Here is a 21,575-nt window from a genome sequence, read left to right on the forward strand (position 1 = left end):
TGGACCACAAGGATGGGGCCTCCAGGACCTGAAGAAAGTCTAACTCTAAGACAGTGGGCCTCTGACAGCAGCAATGAGAACTCTGTTAGCCTAGGCTTTGTGGGTAGAACTACCCATACGGAATCTGGGGAACTGGCAGAGCTAATGAAAACGTCCAACATTCATGGGCCAGGTGCTTGCCAAGTGCTTTCCATGCACTACCTCATTTCATCTTCACAGCAGCCTTATCAGGTGATGCTATCAGTGTCTCATTTCATGGAAGAGGAAACTGAAGCCCAGAGAGGTTAAGAAACTTGCCCAAAGACACACAGCCAAGGAGTGGTAGAGCTGGGATTTGAACCCAGGTAGTCTGGTTCCAGGGAACTGCTTCAACCCCTCCTTGCCCACATCAAGAGGCCAGGGCAGGGCAGAGCCTGCAGGTGGGGGTCATGGGGCCCAGAGGGGAGGAAGGTGGCAGGAGCCCGGAACTTGGTGCTCCCTACATCAGGGGTCACGTGATCCGAACAGTTTCTGCACAATGTGTTCTTCCTGAGGTGGGTTATCTTGCTCCGGCAGGAAACCTTTACCCCTGGAGCCCAGCCAGATGCAGCTTGGTGGGTGTCGGCGCATACACTTCCCCTATCCTCAGACCTGCCAACCAAGCAGAGATGCACCGAGTCCCGTGTCACCGGCGAAATTGCCTCCGAACTGCCTTCTTCGTTAACTGTACAAATCTGCATCTTAATTAGGCTCAGCGGAATACAGTTACCAGACCCCAAGTTTCTTTCTCTTATTCCAAGCAAGGATGCCACAGAGACAGACCAGAAGCCAAAAGGTGGGGCCGAGCAGAGCCCGGCTGGGCTCTCCCTGCAGGAAATCTCCCACTGGAAAAGGAGGGTTGAGGTACTGGGAGGGAGGGCTGGCTGCTGGTGGGTCCAGGCCTGAGCTGGGGAGCTGAGGAGGGCCCAGGCTGTGGATCAGGGAAGGCTGGCTCTGCCTCTGACGAGCGGCGTGACCCGCAGTCACCTGCCCTGTCTGAGCCTCAGTTCTCCCGTGTGGAAATGGGATGGGTGGCTTGGGGGAGCAGAGGAGATCACACATATGACAGCCTGGCACACAGTGGGTTCTCTTTCTCTGTGTCCTCTCTATGCACTCAAGGCCTACGATGCTGTCTGGAGCTGATCCCCGCCTACCTCTTCAACGACTCACTGCGCGGCACCTTACATCACGCCCTCGCCACACACGCCTCTTAGTCCTTGGAAAACTCTAAGCTTCTTCTTGTCTCAAGGGCTCTGTAAGTGCTATTCCCTCTGCTTGCCAAGGGCCCATCCCTCTGCCTGGTTAATACCTACTCGTGCTTCCAATCTTGGCTCAAACATCACCTCCTTCAGGAAGCTCTTCCTAGCCCAGACTAAATTCTCCTAACACCATTTATCTGTGGGGTGATTTCATCAGGGCCCTCTCTCCCCTCCTAGACAGGAGTGTACGGAACACTTTTATTCTGTTCTCTGTTGTACCTCCAGCTTCCACCTCAGGACCCATCATATACCAGGTCCTTAATTCATATTTGTCTAATGGATGAATGTGCACATCTCACTGAGCCTCAGTGAATGCATCTGTCAAATGGGAATCGTGATCCCACCCCCCTCATGGTATTGTGAAATGATTAAATGATTTTTGGCACATCGAGGTCAATAGGCCCTCGACAGACCACCTCCCCATCTCCCCATTTCTTTTGATTAAGAAAGAGGCAGAAGCAGGAGTGTAACTAGCTCAAAGACCAGCCTGGCCCTGGATGGAGGTGGGCGGGGAGCCCGGGGTCCAACACCGCAAAGGGTCAGGATGCTAAAAGCTGGAAGGAACCTTAGAAATGATCTAGTTAATTGGTTGCCAAACAAAGGCTTCTTTTAATCTTTCCTGCGTGAAATAATTTCATCCACCACGAAAGTAAATGTATTAAGGGAGACTCCACTTTCCTAGCTTTGAATTACTCGAAGGCATCCTGTCCCATCCGCCCGGCACCTACCCCGTGTGAGGGTGCCGTGCGGACACGCCATGTCGAGGCAATTCCGGCAAAAAAGGAGGCCCGGGCGGCAGGTAAATGATTTCCCTGAACTTCCTGAAATGTTAACAACAGCCCCTGGAGGCGGGGTCCAGGGGTCCCGCGTTAAGAGCCGCCACGTGACCACACAATGCTTTTATTTTTCCGAGCTGGCCAAGCTACCTGCGCGCAGCTCAGCGAGCTCAGAACAAAGCCCGGATAGGGGAGCTTTCCTCCCCGGTGGTTCCCTCTCAGGGGGGCAGTTCCCTCTCAACGAGCCTTGACCAACAGAGCCTGAGGTTGCGCTGATTTTTCAGTCTGGTTTCTGGAAGCCCGCGTCTGATGTTAGGTCCTTACAAACCTCCGTCGAGATTTCCCACCCTGCTCTCCACTCTTGGCACACCCCGAAGCACCCTGTATCCAGCCCCGTCCCCTGGGCTCCTCTCCCACGTGGAATTCCACCCCTCCCCTGCCCACCTCCCCAGTCTCCTGTCCCGCTTTCTTCTGGGGCACACTTCCGTAATACGAGGTGCCTTCCCCACCTTGGGTGTGCGCCTTCCTCCCTCTGAGCACCTGTCGAACTCCTACACCAGCAGCAGGGCCTTCCCCTGAACTCCTGGGGAGCTCCAGTCCCTCTCCTGGAGCCACCAGGGCTTGCCTCTGTCCGCACCTCTGGAAGTGGCGATGCTGCCTCCCCTTCTGCCCAGAGGGCCCCTCTGGAAGGATGGTATTCTTCCTTTGTTTCCCCTGTTCCAGCTCAGACAGTGCTGGAAGGCAGGGCTGGGCCTCGGCATGCCTTTTTCTAGTTGAATGGATCCCCTACAACCGTCCATGGAATTCTGAGGGCAGGAGCAGTTTTCTGGGAAGAGGCCACCAAAGGGGTCTGTTCCCCCCTTAAAGGTAAAGAACCTCCACCCTAGACCCTGAGCATCTTGACAGACGGGAATGTGTCTAATTCCCTGTATCGCACAGCCTGGCACATAGCAGTCCTTCACTGTATAACGCTATCAAGTCATGGAGTCTCTTTGAGCTGAAGATCTAGTCTAACTTTCCCATTTTACAAATGAAGCAGCTGAGCCTCAGAGCCAGGAAACGATTACTCATCTGTCAGCCAGATGGAATGCTTGGGGGAAATATCTTCTCTCTTATGAGTTAGGAAGTAGCAATATTAATGTACTCATCCTTCCACTTAATTAGCCCAATGATTTTTCAAGCACCTACTATGTGCAAGGTACAACCATGGGGACACAGAAATGACAAACGCACAAGCCCCACTCTCGGAGAGCCCACGAGCCGCAGGGAGAGAAGACGCAAGCAGGGGTCACGGAGACACACAGACAGATGAACCCAGAGGAGGGAGGTCCCACCTTCTGGTGGGCCTCTGGGAAGGCTTTGTGGAGAAGTGGCATCCGAGCTTTGTACAAAGAGATCCCAGGCCATCAATGCCGGAGCTGGAGCCCACATCCCTGCTCTGTTCTCCACCAGCTCTCAGACTGTACTATCTCTCCACCACAGTGTAATTGTTGGGATGATTTAGGCTAAAAGGAATAGAAAACCCCAACTCACTTGGCTGTAGTAATAAGGAAATGTATCCTCCCTCTAACGAGAAATCCCAAGTTAGGGCAGCTCCAGGGTTGGTTAATTCAGCTCCTCAAGGACGTCATCAAGGACTCCTTTTCCACCTTTTGGCTCTGCCATCCTCAGTGTCTGTCAGGAATGGCCTCAGAGATCACCTCTTGGTCACAAGATGGCTGCCAATACCTGGAGGTCACACCCAGACATGACAACATCCTGCCCTTTGAGTTTCTTCCCTAAGATCAAGGAGATCTTTTCTAGAAACACCTAGATCCCAGCCCCACTAACTTTCCTCATGCCTTAAGTCCACTACTGAGTGACTCACCAGCAATGGGGGTAGATTTCCCAGCATTGGCTGAGCTAAAAACAGGATCACCTTCCCTGACGGGTAGTTACCCAAACAAAATGAGGGTTCTCTTTGCCAGGAAACAGGGGAATGGCTGCCAGTTGTGACTATTACACATATCAACCACAGTGACTGTTCCTAAGGTTCCTTATCTGGGGAACATCTGTAACAGAACCAACAGTGGTGGTCAATTGTGTACGTCTTCAGCCAGGCAGCATCTTGGATCCCTAACAGCATGTGACAGATATGCCTGGGTCCCTACCACGTGCCAGGCTCTGTGCTATGCTGGGAGGACTGTGATGGGCCAGACAGACAGGAGGCGAACAGACAGGTAAACAGGCAGTTACAACATGGCACAATGAGTGCTATGGCCGGGGAACAGGGACACCAGGGGCGCTGGGGAGGTGGCTCACCCTGCCCAAGATAGGGAGGATGTATGTGGGGAAGGCTTCCTGGAGGAGGCATAGTCCAAACCATGACCTGAAGGAAAAGTGGGAATTAGCTAGGCAGGGCGGGGGCACTGAAGGCAGAGGGAAAAGCACGTGCAAAGGCCCTGAGGTGAATGAGAATGTGTGTCTCCTGGGGCTGGCAGTATGTTTCATGGATGAACACAAGACCTGAGTCAAAGAGATCTGCATTGGAATCCTGGAGTCACCACTAATAGGAAACAGGACTATAGACGAGCTGCTGAAACTTTCAGTGCCTGAACTGTTTCACCTGTAGAATAGGTATAACGGTACATATCTCACAGGGTGGGTGTGAGGCTCAAATAAGACCTTGCCTATAAAGCTCACACCACAGTGTAAATCCTCCAGTACCGTAATTATCTAACTATGAGGCTTGGACCCTACAATGAAGATCTGACCAGCAGAGGTGGGTGGGGGCTGAACTCCCCACTGTGGCTCTCCAGTGCAGGCGGCCTGGGCTTGCACCACAGGACATGTGGCCACCAGCCACAGGTGACTGGTGAGTTCTTGCATGTGGTGGGTCTGAACTGAGATCTGCTGTAAGTGTAAAGTACACACTAGAGTCTGAAGAATTAGTCCCTCCAACCACCTCCACGTAAAGTATGTCATTCAAAATTGTTTACGTTGGTTGCATGCGGAAATGGTAATATTTGGGATATACTGAAGAGTCATTCAAAATTGTTTACGTTGGTTGCATGCGGAAATGGTAATATTTGGGATATACTGAAGAGTCATTCAAAATTGTTTACGTTGGTTGCATGCGGAAATGGTAATATTTGGGATATACTGAAGATAAAACGTATTAGCGAAATGAATGGCACTTGCGTCTCGTTATTTTTAGAATGTGGCTACTAGATATTTACAATTACATCTGTGGCTTGCGTATATTTCTGTAAGATCATGCTGGCCTAGGCATGTTATCTCACTGCAAATATAAAGAAACAGAAATGCAGACCCGTTCAACACCCTGCCTGGTCTGTGGCTAAGAGGATGCAGCCGAGACGGGGGCCTGGCACCAACTCCTCGTCTTTCGCTCATTCGCTCACCCTCTGCTCTGCAGAAGCCTCTCCTCCGACTCCTGGAAACCCACGTGGCGTCGCCAGTGTCATGCGCTCCCCACCCCAACACGGCACTCTTGTCTTTCGATCTGCAGATTATCCTCGAATGGACCTATCTTCTCCCAGGCCCCCAGCTTCCTCTTTGCTAAATGAGCCCCATTTCTCGGAACTGTTGACAAGTGGTGCTCTCGATACAGAAGGAGGGAGGGCAGAGGTGTAGAAACAGCCGAGGCCTATTCTTCGGGAAGGGAACTGAGGGCTGAAGCATGGGCTCTGCAGCCAGCCCAGGGAGGGGAGATGAGTATGCACGGCGGGTCTGACCAGACCATGGACACTCAAGGGCCCTAAACAAGCATGAACACCCATCCTTCCAGGGCACAGCATCCAGGGCTCCTTGGTGGCTACTGCAGTGTCACCACCATCTGCCTGGGGACATCTCGAGCTGGAAGTCTCAGACGCCTGGGACTCAACCCACCCGAGCTGTCTCATCACCTGTCGCAAACCTAGCGGACTCCTTGGTCTCCTCTGAGATAGCTGTGTATTCTGACAGGGGCTCTCCTCCTGCGGACGTTCTCTCCCCATGCCCCGCCACGGAGCAGGCTGCAAGTGCTGGTGAGTTAACCATCCCCTCAGGAGTGATGCCCAAGCGGTTTCCGGCGTGGCCCTGGGGACTCAGCAGGTCCCCAGGAGGGCTGAGGCTCCACTGCCCACAGAAGTAATCTGTGCATTAACACTTTTCATCAGTATCCTCCTTTCCCACTCACCTCCCTAATAAACTCCTTACGTCCAAACTAAGCCATCATCTCTCCCCCAAAACTGCTCCTTGTCCCGTGGACTGCACTGCCCTCCTCTCAGATGCTGTGGCATCTGGAAAACAGGGAGTCAACTTTGATTTTCACCCCATCTCATCTTCCACGTCCCAACCATCTCCGAGTGCTGCCCACCTTACCGCCTAAATGCTTCTCAACTCTATCCACTCTGCTAGATCATTTTGCCACTGCTTCTGGGCTGGTTCACCATCCTCTCTCATCTGGACAGCAGCTCTAGTCTTCTGTAACCCTGCCTCAACCCCCGAATCTGCCCCGATCTGCCAAGCCCAGGCCCACACACCCAAACGCCTCCTGGACTACTCCCCTTGGAGTGGCACCTCACGCCTGGCATTTCCCAGCCTCCTCCTGGGGCACCTAGGACCGCACCAGCCACACACCTGTAAAGCAGGAAGTCATCCTCTTTCCTCACCATCCTGCTTCTCCCTTGGAGAGTTCTTACACATTAATCCCCTTTCATTTCATGTCACTACCTTGGTTCAGGCGGCAGGAATGCTATGACCCTCTCCCAACTGGGCTGCCCTCCTCCAGTCTTGCCCTCTCTGATCCTTTCTCAATGTTGCTATGAGAGGGACTGTCCTAAGATGCCATCAGATCATTCCAGCATCCTGTTTCACTCCTCACCGGCTCGCCATGTCCCACAGGACAAACTCTGTCTTTGACATGAAAGACCCCTTACAATTTGGCCCCACACAACCTCAGTTCCCACCCCACGCCCCCAAAACCCATGACTGCAGCCACTCCTAGACCATTTGTACTCCTTCTTGCCTTGGGCTCCACAACCACTAGGGGTGGGCCCAGGGGTGGCATCTCCCTTGAAAGCTCAGTCGGCCATCTTGGTTGGAAGTCCCACTTTCCTCTTCTCCATCCCAGGGAACAGCACCGCCAGGCACCTGCATATCCAACCCAGAAGCCAGGCAAAACCAGGTGTCCAGTACAGAGCGGCAACTGTTATTATAATGAGAGATGGGCCTTCAAGTCATTCATATACTTTTGTCACCCAGTTCCTTCATTAAATAAAATTCTGGCAGCAGGGCCCTGACAAAATGGGAATTAGATCAGAAAGAGAAATGTCTGCAGCGTGGGGAATCGGAAAGTGAGGGTGGGGGATGGAAGCTGGTTTGGGGGGGACTTTGTGGAGAGAGCAGTGAGCAAGCACTGCGGGCGTGCCAGGTGGGGGGCGTGCCAGGTGGAGGGCGTGCCAGGTGGAGGGCGTGCAGGCACAGGAGGCGTGAGGGCACAGAGGACCAACTGCAGCTCTTATGACCGACAGCTTTGCTCCCGTGCTTTAGATATAAGAGGCTACAGGTAGTGAAGGAGGGTAGTGACTGAGGGTCCTGGGGGGTAGCTGGACAACTGACGCTTCAGCCACACACTGGAATAAATGATGCCGAAAGGCAAGTGGCCTCAGAGAGCAGCATCCCCATTTTCCAGGCACAGAATGAAGGCTGAAGTTGAAAACTCGCCTGCACTCACCAGTCTGTAAAGGCAGAGCAAGGACTTTCCAGTCACAACCTCCAAACGTGGTCCTCCTTGCTCTGTCCCTAGGAGCTAACGCTGTGGTGTTAGGGACTGTGCAGACAGGAGGGCAGCCTTCGGTGAGCAGTCTTGTTTCTCTAAATTAATTCTGTGGATGCAGGTTGCGACCCCACAGCATAAGCACACACTTTTGAAGATGATCTTCAAAGGGCCCGCGTACAGCAACACACAGCAGTTACAGCTGTGAAGCCACACAGAACAGAAATGACAACTAAATCGGGCCGCATTTCTTTACCTATTTTTTATGGCATCCACTGCGTGACCGCTAAAAACATCCAAACTAGCACTGAGGTCATTTTCAGATAATGTGCCTTCCCCAGACACATTATTTTGTTTTGTTCAAAACAAAATAATTCATAGAGCATCCTGTAATATGAAAGGCCTTGTGTGGACCTCTCCTGGGGAGTGATTTTGGGGAAAAGTATCTTTGCCTGTATATGTGAGAACATGTGCCTGGCCCTGAGGTCTTCCAGGGTCCCAGCCTTCGGGAAGCTCACGGTGTAGAAGAGAAGCCCAACACTGAAGAAGCAGTGAGAAATGGAAAGAAATCAAGGGAGGTTATAGGAATGTATACAAAGTGCGTCCTAACCCAGTGCTTCTGAAACTTTAATTGCACGTGAATCACTCGTGAAAATACAGATTCCCAACGAGTAGGGCTGGGGTCGAGTCCGAGATTCTGCATTTTTAACCAGCTCGCCAGTGATGCCGATGCCGCTGGTCGTGGACCACACTTTGAGTAGCTGAATGGCTCCTGGTGATTTGGAATATAATTCCCTACGACAGCATCATATGCAGTTTCCAAAAGGGCAGCATCTCAAACATACGACACGGGTTTGAAGTTCAGATACTCTGAAAGGCTCGGGGAGATGAGGCGATTAGGTTGAAGCATCAGCACTGCTGTTTCTGAGGTGCACCCCCTGCACACTAGGGGAGTAAACAGACACGTCTCCATCCTGGAGGAGTGAGCAGCTGCATGGGGGTAGACACGTAAAAATCAAAGACTCCTAACACGTGCGTCTGTGAAATGTAAACGTGCATCTGTGACAAAGGTCATGAGTGTCTGGAATAGGGAGCGTGACCTGGCCGGGGAGGCTGCAGGCAGGGAGAGGAGAGGACAGCACAGCAAAGGCCTGCCTGAGGATCCAGGGGACCCCAGTGAGGCTGGGCAGAGGGAGTGAAGGATGAGGCTGGAGAGTCAAGCAGGGCCCGACCACGCAGGACTTCATGAAGAGTTTCGCATTCATCTAAGAGTGCGAGGGGCCCCTGGAGTGTCTTATTGGGAAGGAAGAATATAATCACATTTGCATTTTGAAAACATCACTCTGGCTGTAGGGAGGAGGATGGGCTGAGGGGCCAGAGGGTGTGGCTCCTTCCCTGGGAGTGCGGGAGGGATCAGGCCTGATGGAGACAGCACTGCAGTCTCTCTCTGGGCGGCACAAGACTCTAAAGCTATGGATGGCCACCTTCTGCCCCATGGATGCTGGAAGCTGGACAGTCCGTCTGTTCAGACACACAGGAGTGAATCAGACAACCAGGAAGTGACTTGGAGAGAGAGGGCTTGCAGGGAAGGACAGGGGGCTTCTGCTCCATTTCGGCCACGGCTCCAGTCCTTCCTGAGGCTCCTCTGCCAGCCTGCCCTGATTTCCTTGCGATGCCTCTGTATCCTTATGAGGAGTTCCTCGGTTGAGGCAGTTTCTGTTCCTTGCAACCCAGAGAGTCCTAGCGAACTCAGCAGCACACCTGCGCTGAGGATTTCAAAGGTGCGAGAGCACCACACACGCTGTAGCAGCGCCCCGGGATTAGTCTCCAGACACCCCATAATTTGAGGCAATGCCATGGTAAAGTCACTACGTTCTGAGGAATGCACGCAGATTCCTGAGCTCCGGCAGGGACACAAGCGGTCATTCCCACCCACTGCGCTGAGGTGGACAGGATTTCCAGCCAACCCAGGAGTGGAGGGTGTGGGGCAGGCTGTCGAGGGACCACATGGCAGATATGCCTAAACATGGTCCCCAGCTTCGAAGGTCACCTCCAGCCCTGTCCAGCCAGCCCCGTTCAAAGCTGTTTATGGTTTCCCCTCACATTGGAGGTTTGGGTTTGATTTACAAGGGACGGAGATGCATTTGAATCTTTTCAAAAAGAACCACCACCTTGCAGGAATCTGCAGGGTCCAGGAACCACTCGCTACAGTGTTTTGCTCTTTTTGGTGACAGGCTCGGAGATTCAGGATCTGAAAGATCCCTCTTAAGAAGAAAATGTCTTGAAGAAATGTCAGACTGACCTCTGAAAGCTACCAAGGTGATGTCTGGTTAATCGGGAGATCCATTTCTTTATCTCAAACAGGGGGTACTTCTCTTGACAGGACATCTTGAGGATTAAACATGGACATCTGGGGTGTCCCAAAGTGTGCCGTGCAGATTAATGTTGGAGGGCACAGTGATTCTTTTCTTCTTTGTCTCACACAAAGAAAATTATTGTTTTAATGGTTATGCATATATTTTAAGGCATGTTGGGGAAAAAAGCACATCAAGCCCATAATTTCATGGCTACGATTGCTCAGGATGGGGCTTAAATTAAAAAGTGAGTTGAGGATGAACAGCAAGCTCTTAGTGTTATAGCACCGGGAACTACATTCAATATCCTGTGATAAACCATAGTGGAAAAGAATAGGAAAAAGAATGCATATATGTGTAACTGCGTCACTTTGCTGAACAGCGGAAATTAACACAACATTGTAAATCAACTAGACTTCAACAAAATTAAAAAATAAATGACTGGGGAATTCCATCATGTAGCTTATGAGTACAAAATGTTTGCTACCTAATTTTCTAAAGTAAAAAATGTTATATACTGGCAAAAAAAAGTGAACTGACTTAGAAAGTAAGTAAACAATAGTGCGGTTAGTATACGAGGAAGGCCAAGGCTGTGAACTGTGCAGAACACTGAGATGAAGAGCAGGCAAGCATCTGCATACAGCCTGGCACAGACCAGGGGCCCCGACGCGACAGCCACCATTTCACAAGTACCTACGTCATCTCTAATCCTTACAACAAGCAGGTAGGACTTCTCATTCCTATTTTAGGGTTGATACATGGAGGCTTGGAGAAATTAGACCCCTTGTCCAAACGCACACAACTAGAAAGTGCCAAGGTTGCGATCTGAACGTAGGTCTGCTTGCCTTCAGGTGCCAGATTCCCTAACTGCGCCGCATCACCCTTAACAATACATCATTCTCTCTCTCCCCTAGAAAACACAAGTGTCTTTCAGAAAAGACCCCAGATCTGGGGCCTGGCCCACTTTATCCCAACCCATACGGGTACACTATGTATCTATCTGCATTTGTGCTTGGACAACTCCTACCAAACCAACAAACTTCAAGACTAGCTCTTTCTTCCATGTGGCTGGCCCACTGCGCTGCCCCCAGGAGGCCTGAGGTAACCAGCCTGGGTCAGCCTGGCCTTGGCGCTGCATGTGATGGCCGGGTCTCTTCTCACTATTGGGACGGGAAGAGTTCAGGTCCAAGTGAGGACCAGGGAAGCGGGCAGAGGCCTTCCGGTCTGGTCCCGTCATGCTCATCTGGGGCTCTGGTGGGCTGCCGGAGCCACAGCTGCAGAATGCCACTCTGCTCAGCGTGCTCTGGGTGCTTATATGCTCTCTTGGGACTTGCAGGGCACAAGTGGGTGTTCCTGGGCCCCTGGCTAAGTACCACCTGGAGGACACCCTTCTACCAACATCCGTAAGAGTTTCCCAAAGTCTCCTCACGAGGCACCAGAGAGACTCCTGACTTCCTCCCTACACACATTCTAGAGGCACAGGCTTCCTGCCCGACTCTCATCCAGCCACCTGGATTTGCACCATTCTCACTCCTTGAGTGGCCACTTTCCACAAAGCGGTGTGTGTTTAAATGATCATCATAATACCATTCCATGTGAGCCATTAACTTCTGTCTCAGCAAAACAACAAACTGCTACACTTCATGGACCCCTAAGGTCCCTGAGAAGTGCCAGGGACCATCCAGCGCTGCCCGGGATCTCATCAGGGTCCTGGCTGATGCGGACCGAGCACTGTGTCCCCAGAGCCACTCTAAGGCCGTCGTACGTGTTAGCTTACTTGATTCTTCCTGAGGCACTATTACCTTCCTAATTTTACAGATGAGTAAACTGAGTCACAGAAGGATCAAATGGCTGGGTTGTGAATGCAGAGCCATGCCCGTCACCGCTGGGCGGGTCTAGGACAGGAACTTGTCTTCTGGATTTGGAAGGATCACAGGTTTATCTGAGAGTAAAGAGATCTGGGTTGCAGTTAAACAGAGCTGTGTGACCCTGGACAATTCACTCCACCTCGCTGAGACTTCCTCATTGGTACAATGGGGACAAGACCTGCTTCACTCACTCAGAGGGTTCCTGTGAAGTTCAAAAGGGATAACTGATGTGAGAATACTCAGATTTTGGCAAATGTGTGCATGAAGGGACGGGGACGAGTGGATGAGTCCAATGCCACTCCTGCCTTCAAGAAGCATTAGGATCTTACAGAGCAGACAAGCATTTTCCTCCGTGGGCTCCTGCCAATGCTCAGTGTGTGAGGCACAGCTGAGAGGGCTGCCAGGAGCGCACTGTGTGATCTGAAACGGGAGACTTCCCATCTCTGGGCTTCACCCTCCTCCACGCAAAAAGTGAGGGCCTCTCACAGGAGGTCCCTTCCTGTTCTAATGTTTTTACAACTTTGGCTTTGTTTCTGGGTTAAAATACTTATGAAACAGCAAACAGCTTATATTTGGAATTCTTCTTGCTGGTGGAAGCAAACAGCAGGGATGCGTCTGACAGATATTAATGGCATCTACACATGCAACACATAAACAACGTTTAAAATGGCATTTCTGTCTCCAAAACACCAGCGTTCTGATTGGGGATCTTGAACCTCGATGTTCCTCCTCATGGAAAACTAAGGACTTCCCCTTCGTCCCACTCCCCCAGCCTCCAACCTTCGCCTGCAGAATACATTTTCTTGTTTAAGGTCTCTTGAACTTGAAACTAGTTTACGAGGAAACAGCAACCTTGAAGTCAGACAGACCTGAGGCTGAATCCTGATTCTGCAACTTACTAGCTGCATGACACTGGGCAAGACTCCCTGAACTGCTCCTCGTCTGAGAAATGGAGACGATAATAGCTCTCACAGGGCTGCAGTGAGGATTAAATGAAATAAAACAAGTTACGTTCTTGGGCATACAGTAGGCATTCAATAAACGGTAGCCCTTATTACTGAGAGCAGGGACTGTATTAGTCAGCCTAGGCTAGGTTATGCTGCAGAAACAAATTCACACCCAAATCTCAGAGGTATAACAAAGCAAATGGCCCGTCCTGGTCAGCAGGGCATTCTGCTCCACGTGGTGACTCAGGAAGCCAGGATGAAGAGGATGAAGCTTCATCATCTGAAACACTGTTGATCAACACCACGGCGGAAGTGAGTGCCGGAGGGTCTCCAACAGCCAGTTAAGTGCTATGGACTTGACTGGTTTGAACTAGTTACTGGCCCTGATTGGCTGCCAGGGGCTGGGAGATGTTGGGGAGTGCATGGAGTATTAGATGAGCATTACTCTTTATGTGATATGGAGCCAAATTTTGTTCACCTTTGGTTCTCCCACAGTGCTTAGCACAGTGCCAGGCTTATTAGAGAAATGAAGGCACAAGTCAAAAAGAAGCCTTCTCTGATGATGTAATAATTTTCTAGCGAAAAGAATTTTCTCTCTTTTTCCCCCCTTTAATCAGATGCTTATTCTCATCCTGCAGTTTATCACTGAAACAAGTATTTCAGAAGTTTTATAAATAATGTTCATTTTGAGGAAGTTTGCCAATGTCCTTCGAATTAAGGCAAAACCCCAGGTCATGTCTAGGCCATGAGTTTACACTTGGAAGAGGAAAAAAGAGAAGAGCAGATGGGACTGCCAAGGACAAGATGACAAGAAGTTTGCATTTCTTAACAATACTTCCAGCCCTTCTCGTGACCCTTGAGTGACATGGGGTGGGTGGGTGGTTCATGGCACGGAAATCAGAGCAAGGAGGCAGTATGGCTTGCCCATGAGTCCCAGATGAGTCAAGGGTAGACCAGTGTCCCTTCCATACTTTCCCCTTCTTCCCAAACCCTTGCATTCTGCAAAGTCCTCCTTCCTGCCCTACATTCATTGAAACTATTGTGGGTCATGACACACGGATACATCTACCCAAGAGGATTCCTGAGAGTTGCTGCTGATCACCCCCCTTACCCTGGGTGGAGAAAGTGGAGCTCAGGAAAGATCCTTTTCCACGGAAGGAATGGCCTGTCACCATGTCCTCTTCTGGGCTCAGAGATGTACTCTGCTCCTGGCTCTGCCACCACGTCACTGGGTCACCTTGGACAACACACCACTCTTCTCTGGGCATCCCTTTACTCACCTGTAAACTCATTTAACAAGCACGCAGAGCAGCCTAAGAGGAGGGCTAGGAACGTGCAGGTAACTAAGCCGTGAACCTGACCTCCAAGCAGAGGAGTAGGGCGAGCAGGGGTCACGAGGACTTCCTCTGCCAGCAGGCTAGGCGTGGACAACAGGGTTGGTGGAGGCCAGTGAACGGGGGAGGGCTGTGGACAGCTTGAGCACATGCTGCAGTCAAATGGGCCAGCTGCCTCTCAGCTCCGGCCGCACTTGCCAAGTGGGAATGTGGGCCCGGTATTGGCAAATCTCTTGATTGTTTTCAAGAGAAGCAGGAAAGACAAAATTATCCATGAAATGTGAGCAGACCAACCCAATCAGCTTCATCTATTGTCTGGCTGAAGCCCGTGGCCCTAGCATTTGCAACTCCTAATGGCTGTCAGTCAGAGGACTTCATGAGATTATGACTATACAATCCTATTTGATCTGATAATCTCATTAGTCTTCATATGATCAGGCTTTTAAAAAATATGCATTGTTTTACTCTAATAGGAAAAGAATTACTATGGAAAATTGAAAAAAGGTATAAAAAGAAAATTAAAATACTCTTAATTATTCCTAATCCCATTCCCCCAAAGTTAACACTTTGATGTATATTTTGGTGCGTTTCTTGCCAGCCTTTTCTCTATGCATAAATTATATAAATACCATTCTATGTGTGTATATGTTTATGCGTGTGTGTATACATGTATATATAACGTTACATAAGTAAAATGTATAACGTGAATCTCTTCTAAAATTAGGAGAACAGTATTTTGACTGTTTGGCTCTGCATCCTCATGACACTGTGCCATTACGGATTCTTCAAAAACATGATCTTTAACAGCTCCATAAAAATTCCATAACACAGATTTACCGTAATTTATACCTATAACTTACATCTCAACATTTGAAGGTGTTTCTAATTTTTTACTATATAAATAGAATTGCAGTGCACATTCTTATATATAAATATTTGTGCATATATCTGGTTATTTCTTTAGGTAAATTTCCACAAGTGGAATTACAGGGTCTAAAGGTATGAACACTTTTAAGGTTGTTGATATGTATATACTCCATTGCTCTTCATAAAACCTATAGTACCTTCATGCTTTCACTATATTCTCACTGACACTGGATACTGTCATTTTCAAATCTGAATGTTAATTTGATGAAATTAAACAAGTGATATTTCATAGGTATCCTAATTTTATCAATGAAGTTAGATATTTTCCCTCCAAATGTTTTCTGGCCATTTATATCTCTTTTCTGACTTGTCCTGAGGCCCCTTTAAAAAACCATTTTCTATATTATATGCAGGAAACCTTTGTATCACATATTTTTATAATAGGAAAACTGAGATGAAATCTAAATGTCCAGCAACAGGGAAATATTAAATCAGTAAAGGCACAAGTAGTTGATGGGCTATTATGTAGTTATTACAATTTGAGGATACAGAAGCATTGTGGGAAAACACTCATGACACGTTAAATGGAAAAGAGCAGCTATAAAACTAAATGAGTACCATGTCCCATGTTAACAACCACATAAAAATAACAGTTATAGTAGGAGCTGTATTTAAGGGTTGGGATTTCTGAAGACATTCTTTTTTTCCTTTTATGTTTCAAAATGTTTTGCAATTCTGTTATATAACCTTTGTAGTTAAGAGAAAAAATACTTGAAAGACACATTTTCAGTTGACTTTCCAAATGCACCTTCCTAGTTTCTTAGGATTCCCCTGTATCCATTTAAAAACATCTATGTTTGTGTCACAGAAGATTAAAAACTTTTGATTTACTGAAATCTGTTAGCACTTTAATCAGCAGAGAAAAAGATAGCTTTGTTATCAGTAGCAAGCAGGGCTCACAGTAATGACCTTGAGGTTGGGTTATTCCAGGCCTTTGGGTCCCCTCCATCCTCACCTTACTCTGAGGTTTGGGAAGAAGGCAGTTCTGAAATTGCAGAGACCTGAGGGGCCTCCAGTAAATAGGGGGCGGGGGGAGAGGAGTTGGGCAGCTCCTGTTGAAAACGAGGAAGGCTTCCAGACCTGCAGGGTCAGGAATCACCCACATTAGACCCAGATGGGCCCACTTTACAGATGATAAAATTGAAGCCCATAGAGGAAGAATTTCAGGACAAGCAGACCAAGCCTGCAGGATGCCCAGAAAAACCTTAAACAACAACAACATCATCATTATTACTACTAATGTTCCAGCATCAGACACCTTTCAAACCATGTTCTTTTTTTTTTTCTTATTGGAGTATAATTGCTTTACAATGTTGTGTTAGTTTCTGCTGTACAACAAAGTGAATCAGCTATATGTGTATATATATATCCCCTCCGTCTTGGACCTCCCTGCCACATATCTCCCTCCCACCCATCTAGGTCATCACAGAGCATCTAGCTGAGCTCTCTGTGCTATACCTCAGGTTCCCACTAGCTATCTATTTAACACACGGTAGTGTATTTATGTCAAACCTAATCTCCCAATTCAGCCCACCCTCCCCTTCCCCCTCTGCGTCCACACGTCTGTTCTGTACGTCTGCATCTCTATTCCTGCTCTGCTAATTATTAGAGAAATGCAAATCAACACTACCATGAGGTATCACCTCACACCGGTCAGAATGGCCATCATCAAATGATCTACAAACAGTAAATGCTGGAGAGGGTGTGGAGAAAAGGGAACCCTCTTGCACTGTTGGTGGGAATGTAAATTGATACAGCCACTATGGAGAACAGCATGGAGGTTCCTTAAAAATCTAAAAGTAGAATTACCATATGACCCAGCCATCCCACTACTGGGCATATACCCTGAGAAAACCATAATTCAAAAAGACACATGCACCCCAATGTTAATTGCAGCACTATTTACAATAGCCAGGACGTAGAAGCAACATAAATGTCCATGGACAGGTGAATGGATAAAGAAGATGTGGTGTGTGTATATATATATATGTGTGTATATATACACACAGATATTAAATACCTCTTATGTGTCAGGTGTTTGTGTGTTGTTTTGTTATTTATTTATTTGGACATGTGATAACTAAATTTATGAACAGGGTTAGAAAAAAATGATACTAAGAAAATAGAGTTAAGAAACAAGCCCTATCCCCCAGCCACTCAGATCTTATTCCCAGAGCATCTGTCACTAGTATCCTGTGTGCCCTTCCAGGGCCAGGCTAAGTGCACACACGCATATGCATCGTATGCTCTTCGCTTCCTGCTTCCTCCCTTTCTTTCTTTTCTCCTCTCTTACTCATGCCTTCCTTTCTTTTAAACAAATGGTCCTGGGGAAGCATTCTATATCAGTTTATATGGGCTGGCTTCATTCTTTTCCATAGATGCACAGTAAGCCATATATGGATAGATGACCATTTATTTAGCCAGTGCCCTAGAGGTGGCTATTTATGGCTGTTTCCAAGCTTTTGTCACTTCAGACTCTCCTCATACAATCAGCACTTCACACATGTGCAAGTTTGTCTGTAGAATGGACTTCTAGAAGTGGAATTGCTGGGTCACAGGATTTGTGCATTTAAAAATTTGTAAGATCCAAAGTAATCTCCACAGAGGCTGTAGTATTTGTGCAGCATTTGAAATTTATGAGGGTGTCTGTTTCTGCACAACCTTGACAACAGGATGTCTTGTCTAACTTTAAAATTTCTGCCAATCTGATATAATTATACCTCATTGTAGTTTAATTTACACTTATAATAAGGGAAGTTGAATATCATTTCACATGTTTAAATGCCATTTGTATTTCCTTTTCTGTTCTCTTTCTTTCACCACTTTTTTCCTGTGAGGTTAGATCTTTTTTTTTATTGATTGGTAGGGACTCTTTATATATTAAGAAAATTAGCTCAGGTCTGGGATATCTGTTTGTCACTATTTTTTCCAAGTAACTCATTTGTCTTTTGACTTTGCTTATAGTATTGTTATGAAGACATTTAAAATATTTAGGTATTAGAATTTACCAAAAATTTGGTATATTGTTGATTATACATTATACTTAGGAAGGCCTTCCCCACTTTGAGATTATTTTCAAAATCTCTTATTTCTTCAGGTAGTTGTATTTAAGCTTTTAAAAAAATGTACATGATCCATCTGGAGTTAATTCTGGTGAAAGGCGTGAGTTGCATCCAGGTGGTTCTCCAATTGTTCCAACACCATTTATTGAGTAATCTATCTTTTCTCCAGTGATTTTCCATGTCACCTTACTATTTCTGGACTCTCTTCTGTTCTGTGTAACTGTCTGCCTATTTATTCTAGAGCCACTTTTATACATGATCACATTAAAGCAAAGCACCCTAGTGGGGTAGGTGAGGCCAGAACCAGGTCTCCCAGCCTGTGCTACTTTATCTCCCATAACTGGGTGGTCTCCTAACTCTAGGGTGGGTTAGGGAAAGTCAGAGAGGTCCCAGATCCTGATCCTCTAAAGCAGGGAGATAAACAAGCATAACACACAGCCTTTCCCTCCCCTTCACTCGCTCAGAGGCAGTGAGTGGCCTCTGCCAGCTCCGAGCTGGACTCCAGCTTTCTCGAGAGTGAAGTGGTTTGCCCTTGGGTAAGTCAGCTCCTCTCTTAGAGCCTCAGTTTCCCAACTGCAAAACGGTAATAGTAATAATAACACTGATGTCACGTTTCGAGGATGCAATCATCTGATGCTGGACAAAGATGCCACAGTAAAAAGCCCCAGCTAAGATGACAGAGGACACTGCACCATGGCAGAGCCGCTCCCCCTCCTTCTGAGGCAAACAACGCCCATCACTTGGGCTACAATTTAGCAGGGACTGAGCTATGCAGCTTTCTGACAGCCGGTTCATCAGTCTAAAGGTCTGGCTGTCCACACCCCAAGGACACAGGACTTGCAAGGCCAGGACCTCCAAAGAGAGGGGGGCGGAATCAACTCTGACCTCAGAGCCACTGAGGTGTAAAGGGCTCAGCGTAGGGCCCCATCCTGCTTGGCAGGGGCCCAGGAACCCTTGAAGAGCCCTGCAAGGTGGGCAGGAAAGGAAGGGAAGCTGGGCAGAGTGGGAACGCTGGGAAGGTGGTTGGAGGTTGAGTCTTCCACACAACATCCAAGAGCCAGCAGTGCTGTTCCCCAGAACCGTCACCTGCTTCTTTTTGGAACTTCCACCCGCCCTCACCAAGTGCTGTGAGCCCAGGGAAAAGCAGGCCCAGAACCCAGAAGTCATGTGAACAACATCTCTCGGAGCACCCACATTCCAGAACAGGAACAACACAGCCCCCAGGCCACCTGCTCCCACACATACCAGCACCACACCTCGGGTTTAAGCACCATTGCACTGTTTGCCTATATCAGCTGAGCTCCTCCGAGAGGGAGGGATTAATATTATTCCCATTTTCCAGATGAGCAAACTGAGACTCAGATGGAGCACATGAGCGGCCCAAAGTCAAAACGACAGCAAGTGGCAAAGTTAGAAATCAGGTCTTTTCAGCCTGAAAGCCTGACCACGATACGCTCCGAACAGGGGCTGCAGTGGACTGCTGAGTCATCTGTTCAACAAACATTCATTGAGCACCAACTTTATATTTGGCAACGGAATAGGTGCTGGGTGTACAGAGGCAGATAAGACACAATTCTTGTTCCAAAGGACCAAATACAATAGCTATTCTATGATGTCAAGTCTAATGGGTATACAAAGGGCTGTGGGAGGTCAGGGAAGAAGTGGTTACCTACTTTGAATCAGGGCAGGCTTCCCAGAGGAGGCAACTTGTAGGACGGAACTTGAATCATGCTTCCATTGTCAATGGTGAGCAGGAGTTTTATTCCTCAGTGGCTGAAAATGGAGGTTCCTGGGCTCCAGTGCTATGTTCCAGGCTCCTGCCCTCTCTGGCGGACCTTAGAATTTCCAGGGAAGCTCGTTAGAAATACCCATTTCTAGGCCTCTCCTCAGACCTTCTGAGTCCAAATTGCAGCCCTAGCATCCAAGCACTTGCATTTTTTTCACAGCCCCCTCCTTTTTTAAATTTAATTTAATTTATTTATTTTTTATACAACAGGTTCTTATTAGTTATCTATCTTATACATATTAGCATATATATGTCAATCCCAATATCCCAATTCATCCCACCACCACCATGACTCCCCCGCCCTGCTTTCCCCCCTTGGTGTCCATACATCTGGTCTCTACATCTGTGTCTCTATTTCTGCCTTGCAAACCGGTTCATCTGTATAGCTGATTCACTTTGTCATAAAGCAGAAACTAGCACACCATTGTAAAGCAATTATACTCCAATAAAGATGGTAAAAACAAACAAAAAAACTAAAAATAGAATTACCATATGACACAGCAATCCCACTACTGGGCATATACCCAGAAAAAAACATAATTCAAAAAGACATGTGCACCCCATGTTCACTGCAGTACTATTTACGATAGCCACGTCATGGAAGCAACCTAAATACCCACTGACAGATGAATGGATAAAGAAGATGTGGTACATACATTCAATGGAATATTACTCAGCCAAAAAAAGGAACGAAATTGGGTCATTTGTAGAGGTGTGGATAGACCTAGAGCCCCCTAGTTTTTTATTGAAGGATGTGTATTTGGGACCTGCCATCCAATGGGCAGCTATCGGCAGGTTTTTTTTTTTCTTTTATGAATATCATTCATTTTAAGAAAAACTCTAAACACCATGGAAAAATAAAGCCAGAAGCCCCAGGGACAAAGCCCGCACCCAGTTAGCCTGTCATAATGAGTGATTCTCTCTCTCCCTTGTGCTTGGAAATCATTATCTGAGCACCTTAGGAAAGTGCTTCCTCCCCTCCTACTGTTAATGCCTGACATGGTGAGAGAGGCTTTTCTCCCATGCCTGCCTGAGAGAAAGGGAGCCTCCTTTCAAGACACGAGGGAGGGAGGGCAGGTTGTGTTTCACTGGCAGTTTTTAAGAAAGGGAGCAAAACATTCAGTGGTAAAGAGCATGGAGCCAGACCGCTTGTGTTCAGATTCTGCCTCTATTACTTCTGAGCTGTGCAATTTCAGACAAGTGACTTAACCTCTCTGTTTCAGGTTCTTCATCTGTAAAATGGGAGTAACAGTAATATCTATCTTATAGGTTGTGTGAAGATTAACTGAGTTAATATATGTAAAGGACTTAGAATAGTGCCAATCAGATATAGTAAATTTTATATAACTATTTGCTTTCATTATATTAACATGTCAGTTGGAGGTGGAAAGTCCGGGGCTGACCACAGGTAAGACTTAATCAGCAGAAGGCAACTCTGACCAACTGTTATCATTCACCAAGTGCTGCCTGAGAACCAGCTATGATC

The 21,575-nt window shown here is 47.9% G+C and overlaps 2 protein-coding genes across 4 annotated transcripts in view; both read right to left on the reverse strand.

Annotated features, from left to right (window-relative positions):
• Nucleotides 1-21,575, reverse strand: part of ATG7 (autophagy related 7) — a 328,672-nt gene that overhangs the window by 280,377 nt on the left and 26,720 nt on the right. The window contains exon 1 of one of the 3 annotated variants that reach the window (XM_060307161.2): nt 19,977-20,109. The exons of 1 other annotated variant lie outside the window; for it this stretch is intronic. The gene's annotated coding sequence lies outside the window, so the exon portion shown is untranslated. Of the gene's footprint in view, nt 1-19,976; nt 20,110-21,575 lie in introns of those variants that run through there. One more of the 3 variants, XM_060307164.2, reaches the window with a different exon arrangement.
• HRH1 (histamine receptor H1) overlaps nt 1-21,575 on the reverse strand; it is an 83,306-nt gene that overhangs the window by 34,998 nt on the left and 26,733 nt on the right. The window lies entirely within an intron of this gene.

This window comes from Globicephala melas, chromosome 11 (genome assembly GCF_963455315.2).
Source record: "Globicephala melas chromosome 11, mGloMel1.2, whole genome shotgun sequence".
Classification (NCBI taxonomy): domain Eukaryota; kingdom Metazoa; phylum Chordata; class Mammalia; order Artiodactyla; family Delphinidae; genus Globicephala; species Globicephala melas.